Genomic DNA, 9,351 nt, shown 5'->3' with positions numbered 1-9,351 from the left:
TTTGTTTTTATTTCCATTTCTCTAGGAGGTGGCTCAAAAAGGATCTTGCTGTGATTTATGTCATAGAGTGTTCTGACTATGTTTTCCTCTAAGAGTTTGATAGTGTCTGGCCTTACATTTAGCTCTTTAATACATTTTGAGTTTATTTTTGTGTATGGTGTTATGAAGTTCCAATTTCATTCTTTTACATGTAGCTGTCCAGTTTTCCCAGCAACACATATTGAAGAGGCTGTATTTTCTCCATTGTATATTCTTGCCTCCTTTATCAAAGATAAGGTGACCATATGTGCGTGGGTTTATCTCTGGGCTTTCTATCCTGTTCCATTGATCTATATTCCTGTTTTTGTGCCTGTACCATACTATCTTGATTACTGTAGCTTTGTAGTATAGTCTGAAGGCAGGGAGCCTGATTCCTCCAGCTCTGTTTTTCTTTCTCAAGATTGCTTTGGCTATTTGGGGTCTTTTGTGTTTCCATACAAATTGTGAAATTTTTTGTTCTAGTTCTGTGAAAGATGCCATTGGTAGTTTGACAGGGATTGCATTGAATCTGTAGATTGCTTTGAGTAGTAGAGTCATTTTCACAATGTTGATTCTTCCAATCCAAGAACATGGTATATCTCTCCATCTGTTTGTATCATCTTTAATTTCTTTCATCAGTGTCTTATAGTTTTCTGCATACAGGTCTTCTGTCTCCTTAGGAAGGTTTATTCCTAGGTATTTTATTCTTTTTGTTGCAATGGTAAATGGTAGTTTCCTTAATTTCTCTTTCAGCTTTTTCGTCATTAGTGTATAGGAATGCAAGAGATTTCTGTGCATTAATGTTGTATCTTGCTACTTTACCAAATTCATTGATTAGCTCTAGTAGTTTTCTGGTGACATCTTTAGGATTCTCTATGTATAGTATCATGTCATCTGCAAACAGTGACAGTTTTACTTCTTCTTTTCTGATTTGGATTCCTTTTATATCTTTCTCTTCTCTAATTGCTGTGGCTTAAACTTCCAAATCTGTGTTGAATAATAGTGGTGAGAGTGGGCACCCTTGTTTTGTTCCTGATCTTAGAGGAAATGGTTTCAGTTTTTCACCATTGACAATGATGTTGGCTGTGGGTTTGTCATATATGGCCTTTATAATGTTGAGGTAAATTCTCTCTATGCCTACTTTCTGGAGAGTTTTTATCATAAATCGGTGTTGAATTTTATCAAAAGCTTTTTCTGCATCTATTGAGATTATCATAGAGTTTTTCTCCTTCAATTTGTTAATATGGTGTATCACATTGATTGATTTGCATATATTGAAGAATCCTTGCATTCCTGGCATAAACCCCACTTGATCATGGTGTATGATCCTTTTAATGTGCTCTTGGGTTCTGTTTGCTAGTATTTTGTTGAGGATTCTTACATCACTGTTCATCAGTGATATTGGTCTGTAGTTTTCTTTTTCTGTGACTTCTTTTTCTGGTTTTGGTATCAGGGTGACAGTGGCCTCGTAGAATGAGTTTGGGAGTGTTGCTCCCACTGCTATATTTTGGAAGAGTTTGAGAAGGATAGGTGTTAGCTCTTCTCTAAATGTTTGATAGAATTCACCTGTGAAGCCATCTGGTTCTGGGCTTTTGTTTGTTGGAAGATTTTTAATCACAGTTTCAATTTCAGTGCTTGTTATTGGTCTGTGTATATTTTCTATTTCTTCCTGGTTCAGTCTCTGAAGGTTGTGCTTTTCTAAGAATTTCTCCATTTCTTCAGGCTGTCCATTTTTATTGGCATATAGTTGCTTGTAGTAATCTCTCATGATCCTTTGTATTTCTGCAGTGTCAGTTGTTACTTTGCCTTTTTCATTTCTGATTTTGTTGATTTGAGTCTTCTCCCTTTTTTTTTGTTATGAGTCTGGCTAATGGTTTATCAATTTTGTTTATCTTCTCAAAGAACCAGTTTTTAGTTTTATTGATCTTTGCTATTGTTTCCTTCATTTCTTTTTCATTGATTTCTCATTTGATCTTTATGATTTCTTTCCGTCTGCTAACTTCGGGTTTTTTTGTTCTTCTTTCCCTCATTGCTTTAGGTGTAAGGTTAGGTTGTTTATTTGAGATGTTTCTTGAGGTTGGATTGTATTGCTATAAACTTCCCTCTTAGAACTGCTTTTGCCGCTTCCCATAAGTTTTGCGTCATTGCGTTTTCATTGTCATTTGTTTCTAGGTATTTTTTGATTTCCTCTTTGATTTCTTCAGTGATCTCTTGGTTATTTAGTAGTGAAGTGTTTAGCCTCCTTGTGTTTGTAATTTTTACAGTTTTTTTTTCCTGTAATTGATATCTAGTCTCATAGCATTGTGGTTCAGAAAAGATACTTGATAAGATTTCAGTATTCTTAAATTTACCAGGCTTGATTTGTGATCCAAGATATGGTCTCTTCTGGAGAATATTCCACTGAGCACTTTAGAAGAAAGTGTATTCTGTTGTTTTTACATGGAATGTCCTATAAATATCAATTAAGCCCATCTTGTTTAATGTGTCATTTAAAGCTTGTGTTTCCTTATTTATTTTAATTTTGTTGATCTGTCCATTGGTGAAAGTGGGGTGTAAAAATCTCGTACTATGATAGTGTTACTGTCAATTTCCCCTTTTATGGCTGTTAGCATTAGCCTTATGTATTGAGGTGCTCCTATGTTGGGTGCATAAATATTTATAATGTTATATCTTCTACTTGGATTGATCCCTTGATCATTATGTAGTGTCCTTCTTTGTCTCTTGTCATAGTCTTTATTTTAAAGTCAATTTTCTCTGATATGAGAATTGCTACTCCTGCTTTCTTTTGATTCCCATTTGCATGGAATATCTTTTTCCATCCCCTCACTTTCATCTGTATGTGTCCCTAGGTTTGAAGTGGGTCTCTTGTAGACAACATATATACGGGTCTTTTTTTGGTATCCATTCAGCCAGTCTCTGTCTTTTAGTTGGAGCATTTAATCCATTTTTATTTAAGGTAATTATTGATATGTATGTTCCTGTTACCATTTTCTTAATTGTTTTTGGTTTGTTATTGTAGGTCTTTTCCTTCTTTTGTGTTTCCTTCCTAGAGAAGTTCCTTTAGCATTCGTTGTAAAGCTGGTTTGGTGGTGCTGAATTCTCTTAACTTTTGCTTGTTTGTAAAGGTTTTAATTTCTCCCTCAAATCTGAATGAGATCCTTGTTGGGTAGAATAATCTTGGTTGTAGGTTTTTCCCTTTCATCACTTTAAATATGTCCTGCCACTCCCTTCTGGCTTGCAGAGTTTCTGCTGAAAGATCAGCTATACACCTTATGGGGATTCCCTTGTATGTTATTTGTTGCTTTTAATATTTTCTCTTTGTTTTTAATTTTTGATAGTTTGATTAATATGTCTTGGCATGTTTCTCCTTGGATTTGTCCTGTATGGGACTCTCTGTGCTTCCTGGACTTGATTGACTATTTCCTTTCCCATGTTAGGGAAGTTTTCAACTATAATCACTTCAAGTATTTTCTCAGACCCTTTCTTTTCTCTTCTTCTCTGGAAGCCCTATAATTCAATTGTTAGTGCATTTAATGTTGTCCCAGATGTCTCTGACACTGCCCTCAATTATTTTCATTCTTTTTTCTTTATTCTGCTCTGCGGTAGTTATTTCCACTCTTTTATCTTCCAGGTCACTTATCTGTTCTTCTGCATCAGTTATTCTGCTATTGATTCCTTTCAGATATTTTTAATTTCATTTATTGTGTTGTTCATCATTGTTTGTTTGCTCTTTAGTTCTTCTAGGTCCTTGTTAAATGTTTCTTGTATTTTGTCCATTCTATTTCCAAGAGTTTGGATCATCTTTACTATCATTACTCTGCACTCTTTTTCAGGTAGACTGCATATTCCCTCTTCATTTGTTTGGTCTTGTGGGTTTTTACTTTGGTCTTTCATCTGCTGCATATTTCTGTGTCTTCTCATTTTGCTTAACTTACTGTGTTTGGGGTCTCCTTTTTGCAGGCTTTAGGTTCATATTTCCCATTGTTTTTGGTGTCTGCCCTCAGTAGGTGAGGTTGATTCAGTACCTTGTGTAGGCTTCCTGGTGGAGGAGACTGATGCCTGTGTTCTAGTAGGGGGGCTGGATATTGTTTTTCTGGTGGGCAGGGCCATGTCCCGTGGTGTGTTTTGGGGTGTTTGTGAACTTAATATGATTTTAGGCAGCCTCTCTGCTAATAGGTGGTATTGTGTTCTTGTCTTGCTAGTTGTTTGGCATGGGGTGTCTGGTACTGGAGTTTGCTGGCTGTGGGGTGGAGCTGTGTCTTAGCACTGAGATGGAGATCTCGGGAGAGCTCTCGCTGTTTGATATTACATGGGGCCGGGAGGTCTCTGGTGGTCCAATGTCCTGAACTCGGCTCTCCCACCTCAGAGGCTCAGACCTGACACCAGACCAGAGCACCGAGACCCTGTCAGCTACATGGCTCAGAAGAAAAAGGAGAAAAAAAGAAAGAAGAAACAATGTATATAATAATAAATTTTAAAAATTATTAAAATAAAAAAAAAGAGAGCAGCCAAACCAATAAACAAATCCACCATTGATAACAAGTGCTAAACACTAAACTAAGATAAACATAAAAATCAGAAACAAAGCAGTCGCAGACAGCAAACCCCATGTCTACAATTTCTCCCAAAGTCCACCGCCACATTTTTGGGATGGTTTGTTGTCTATTCAGCTATTCCACAGATGCAGGGTACCTCAAGTTGATTGTGGGGATTTAATCCTCTCCTTCTGAGGCTGCACAGAGAAATTTCCCTTTCTCTTCTTTGTTTGCACAGCTCCTGGGGTTCAGTTTTGGTTTTGGCCCCACCTCTGTGTGTAGGTTGCCGTCAGGCATCTTTCCCCACCCAGACAGAAGGGGGTTAAAACAGCGGCTGATTAGGGTGCTCTTGCTCATTTAGGCCGGGGTGAGGGAGGGGTACAGTAGTTATAACTGGAATGTGGGGTGAGCCTGCAGCGGCAGAGGCCAACATGACATTGCAACAGCCTAGGGCACGCAGTGTGTTCTCTTGGGGAAGTTGTCCCTGGATCACGGGACCCTGGCTGTGGCTGGCTGAACAGGCTCCAGGGAGGGGAGGGGTGGATAGTGACCTGTGCTTGCACACAGGCTTCTTTTTGGCTGTAGCAGCAGCTTTAGCATTTCATGCCCGTCTCCGGGGTCTGAGCTGATAGCCACGACTTGTGCCTGTCTCTGAAGCTCATTTAGGCGGCACTCTGAATCCCCTCTCCTCTCACACCCCGAAACAATGGTCTCTTGCCTCTTAGGCAGGTCCAGACTTTTTCCTGGACTCCCTCCTGGCTAGCTGTGGTGCACCAGCCCCCTTCAGGCTGTGACCACACAGCCAACCCCAGTTCTCTCCCTGGAATTTGACCTCTGAAGCCTGAGCCTCAGCTCCCAGCCCCCTCCCTCCGCAGCAGATGAGCAGACAAGCCTCTCAGGCTGGTGAGTGCTGGTTAGCACCGATCCTCTATGCAGGAATCTCTCCACTTTGCCCTCTTCACCCCTGTCGCTGCACTCTCCTCCATGGCCCCAAAGCTTCCCCCCCACCCACCCCTGGTCTCCACCAGTGAAGGAGCTTCCTAGTGTGTGGAAATTTTTCCTCTTTCACAGCTCCCTCCCAGCGGTACAGGTCCCATCCCTATTCTTTTGTCTCTGTTTCTCTTTTGCCCTACCCTGGTTTGTGAGGAGTTTCTTGCCTTTGGGGAAGTCTGAGGTCTTCTGCCAGCGTTCAGTAGGTGTTCTGTAGGAGTTGTTCCACATGTAGATGTATTTTTAATGTATTTGTGGGGAGGAAGTTGATCTCCACGTCTTACTCCTCCACCATCTTGAAGGTTTCCCCTCCTCTTATATCGAGAGGATTCCTTCTTTTTTTTTTTTACTTTTTTTTTTAATATTTATTTTTGGCTGTGTTGGGTCTTCGTTTCTGTGCGAGGGCTTTCTCTAGTTGCGGCAAGCGGGGGCCACTCTTCATCGCGGTGCGCAGGCCTCTCACTATCGCGGCCTCTCTTGTTGTGGAGCACAGGCTCCAGACGCACAGGCTCAGTAGTTGTGGCTCACGGACCCAGTTGCTCCGTGGCATGTGGGATCCTCCCAGACCAGGGCTCGAACCCGTGTCCCCTGCATTGGCAGGCAGATTCTCAACAATTGTGCCACCAGGGAAGCCCGAGAGGATTCCTTCTTAAGATTCAGTTCCATTGTAGCTGCATATATACTACAAACTTTTCCAGCTAGCTGTATCAAAAGTAAATAAATGAATCTTAAAAAAGATTTAACTATCACAGTAAAGGTTTTATATCTCTCCTGGTTGGGAATAAGATATATTTTAGCCAATTCTTCATCAACACTACAGCCTGCTCTGTAAATAATTGGAGACTAGACCAAGTTATGCAATGAGAGAAGAAAAGAAAATAAATGGCATAGAGATTGGGAAAGAAGAAATAAAACTGTTTTTGTTCACAATCGTCTATGTAGAAAATACCAAGAAATGGCAAAAAAAAAAAGAAAGAAAAAAGACCACAAAAACTCCTTGAATCAATAAGCAATTATAGTAAGACTGTAGGATACAAGGTTACTATACAAAAGTCAGTGGTTTTTTTATACATCAAAAATGAGCAATTGGAATTTGAAGTTGAAAACACAATACCATTTTCATTAGCACCAAAAAAGGGAAGAAATGCTTAAGCATAAAACTAATAAAATATGTACAGGATCTGTATGAGGAAAACTAGAAAACTAATGAAAGAAATCAAAGGTCTAAATAAATGGAGAGAGAGTCCATGTTCACAGATAGGAAGATTATTAAGATGTTAATTCTCCCCAACTTGATCTATAAATTCAATGAAATCTCAATCAAAATCTCAGTAAGTTATTTTGTGGATATCAACAAACTTATTCTAAAGGAATAATTTATATGTATTTGGAAAGGCAAATGTCCCAAATAGCCAACATATTACTGAAGAACAAGAAGAAAATTGGAGAATTGGCTTGACCTGACTTCAAGACTTATTTTAAATCCATAGTAATAAAGACAGGTGGTTATGGTGAAAGAATAAACAAATAGATCAATGGAACAGAATGGAAGGTCGAGAAAGAGACCCATACAAATGATCTCTGACAAAGTAGCAAAGGCACATCAATGCAGAAAGGACAGTCTTTTCATCAAATGGTGCTGGAACAACTGGACCTCCACATGCAAAAAATGGAACCTAAACACAGATCTTACACCCTTTACAAAAATTAACTCAAAGTAGATCACAAGCCTAAATGTAAAATGCAAAACTATAAAATTTCTAGAGGATAATATAGGAGAAAATCTAGTTTACCTCTGTTTGGCAATGAGGTTTTAAATACAATACCAAAAGCACAATTCCTGAAAGAAAATTCATAAGTTGGACTTCTTAAAAATAAAACTTCTACCCTGTAAAAGACACAATTAAGATAATAAAGAGACAAACCACAGGCTGGGAGAAAATATTACAGAACACGTATCTGATAAAGGACATATATCCAAAATATACACAGAACTCTTAAAACTCCACAATTAAACAGCAACAACACAATTATAAAATAGTCTAAAGATCGGAAAGACACCTCACCAAAGAAGATAAACAGATGGCAAATAAGCATATTAAAAGATGCTCAACATCATATGTTATTTGGGAATTTCAAATTAAAACAATGAGATACCACCACGTACCTATTAGAATTACTAAAATCTAATAACCTGACAACACCAATTGCTGGCAATGATGTAGAGCAACAGTAACTCTCATTTGTTGTTGGAGGGAATGAAAAATGGTACAGCCACTTTGGAGGAGAGTTTGACAGTTTCTTACAAAGTGAAACACAGTGTCTTACCATATGATCTAGCGATTACACTCCTAGATATTTACCCAAATGAGTTGAAAATGTATACTCAAACAAAAGCCTGCACACAAATGTTTACAACAGCTTTATTCATAATTGCCAAAAATTGGAAGCAACCAAGATGTCCTTCAATAGGTGAATGGATATATAAACTGTGATATATCTAAACAATAGAATATTATTCAATGATAAAAAGAAGCTATCAAGCCATGAAAAGATATGGAGAAAACTTAAAAGCATATTGCTAAGTGACAGGAGGCAGTATAAAAAGTCTACCTACTATGCATTTCTAACTATGTGACATTCTGGAAAAGGCAAAGCCACAGAGATGATTTTAAAAAGGCATGAGGGAGAGGGATGAATAAGTGAAGCACAGAGAATTTTTAGGGCAGTGAAACTATTATCTATGATACTGAAATGTGCATACATGACATTACAGATTTGTCCAGACACATAGAACTGTACAACACAAAGAGTGAACAGTAATACATGCTATGGAATTTAGTTAATATTCAATAGTAATGTATCAATATCAGTTCATCAATGTAACACATGTTCCACACAATTGCAAGATGTTAATAATAGGAGAAACTGTGTAGGGGAGATGGAGAATATGGAAACTCTTTATAATATCTGCCAATTTCTCTCTAAACCTGAAACTTCTCTAAAAAAATGAAGTCTACTAATTGAAAAAAATATGTTTGTTAGTCACCAATGATATCATCAGGAAAGTCTTTATGTAAAGGAAAGCTGTCAAGCTCATCGTAGTAGATGTAAGAATTCCAAAATTTTAGTCTTTGCTTAAAGCTCAAATTTTATCATTGGCAAGAAATATTGTCATCTGTGTTCCTTAAAATGACAGGCTTGTTTCATTCATTTTCAAGAAAACTCTTGGAAAACACCCAAGTCTGAATAACCATAGTATGTCTGTTAGTTGTTCTTTCAAGTAAAAATGGTGATCCCTGAAAAAAGCATCTGGTAGAGCTCATAACTCAAATCACACATGTACTTTTCTTCTTGAAAACATTATACTTTAGTATGCAGCAAAAATGCTTTATGTGTTCTGTCCATTTCATCACAAAATATTAAAAAGATGTACTCAATGATCAATATTTAATAAAATTGTTTTAGTACCCAATTAAGGGTATTTTTAAGTGAAACTGGCTTTTTAAATGCCAGTACTCTGAGTAGCTGTATATTGGCGGTATTGCCTTGATTTGGGTTAAGTTACCAGCAGTCTCATCCCTCCCCCTCCCACCCCTCCATTCCTTTTGCACCCACAGTACAAATGTCAACCTAGTGAAAAAGGAAAATAACATTTTGGTATTATTATTAAAATAGTTTTGACCTCTAGATCTTCTGAATGGGTCTTGGGGTTAGTCCCGCAGGCATTGGTAGACCACAATTCGAGAAATGTTGGCTTAAATTTTGGCTCTGTAAATCTTTTATATCTTTTCAATGTTTAAAAATA

This window comes from Balaenoptera physalus, assembly GCF_965194825.1.
Source record: "Balaenoptera physalus genome assembly, chromosome: 10".
In the NCBI taxonomy this organism is placed as follows: domain Eukaryota; kingdom Metazoa; phylum Chordata; class Mammalia; order Artiodactyla; family Balaenopteridae; genus Balaenoptera; species Balaenoptera physalus.
Note: the sequence above shows the minus strand (reverse complement) of the source record.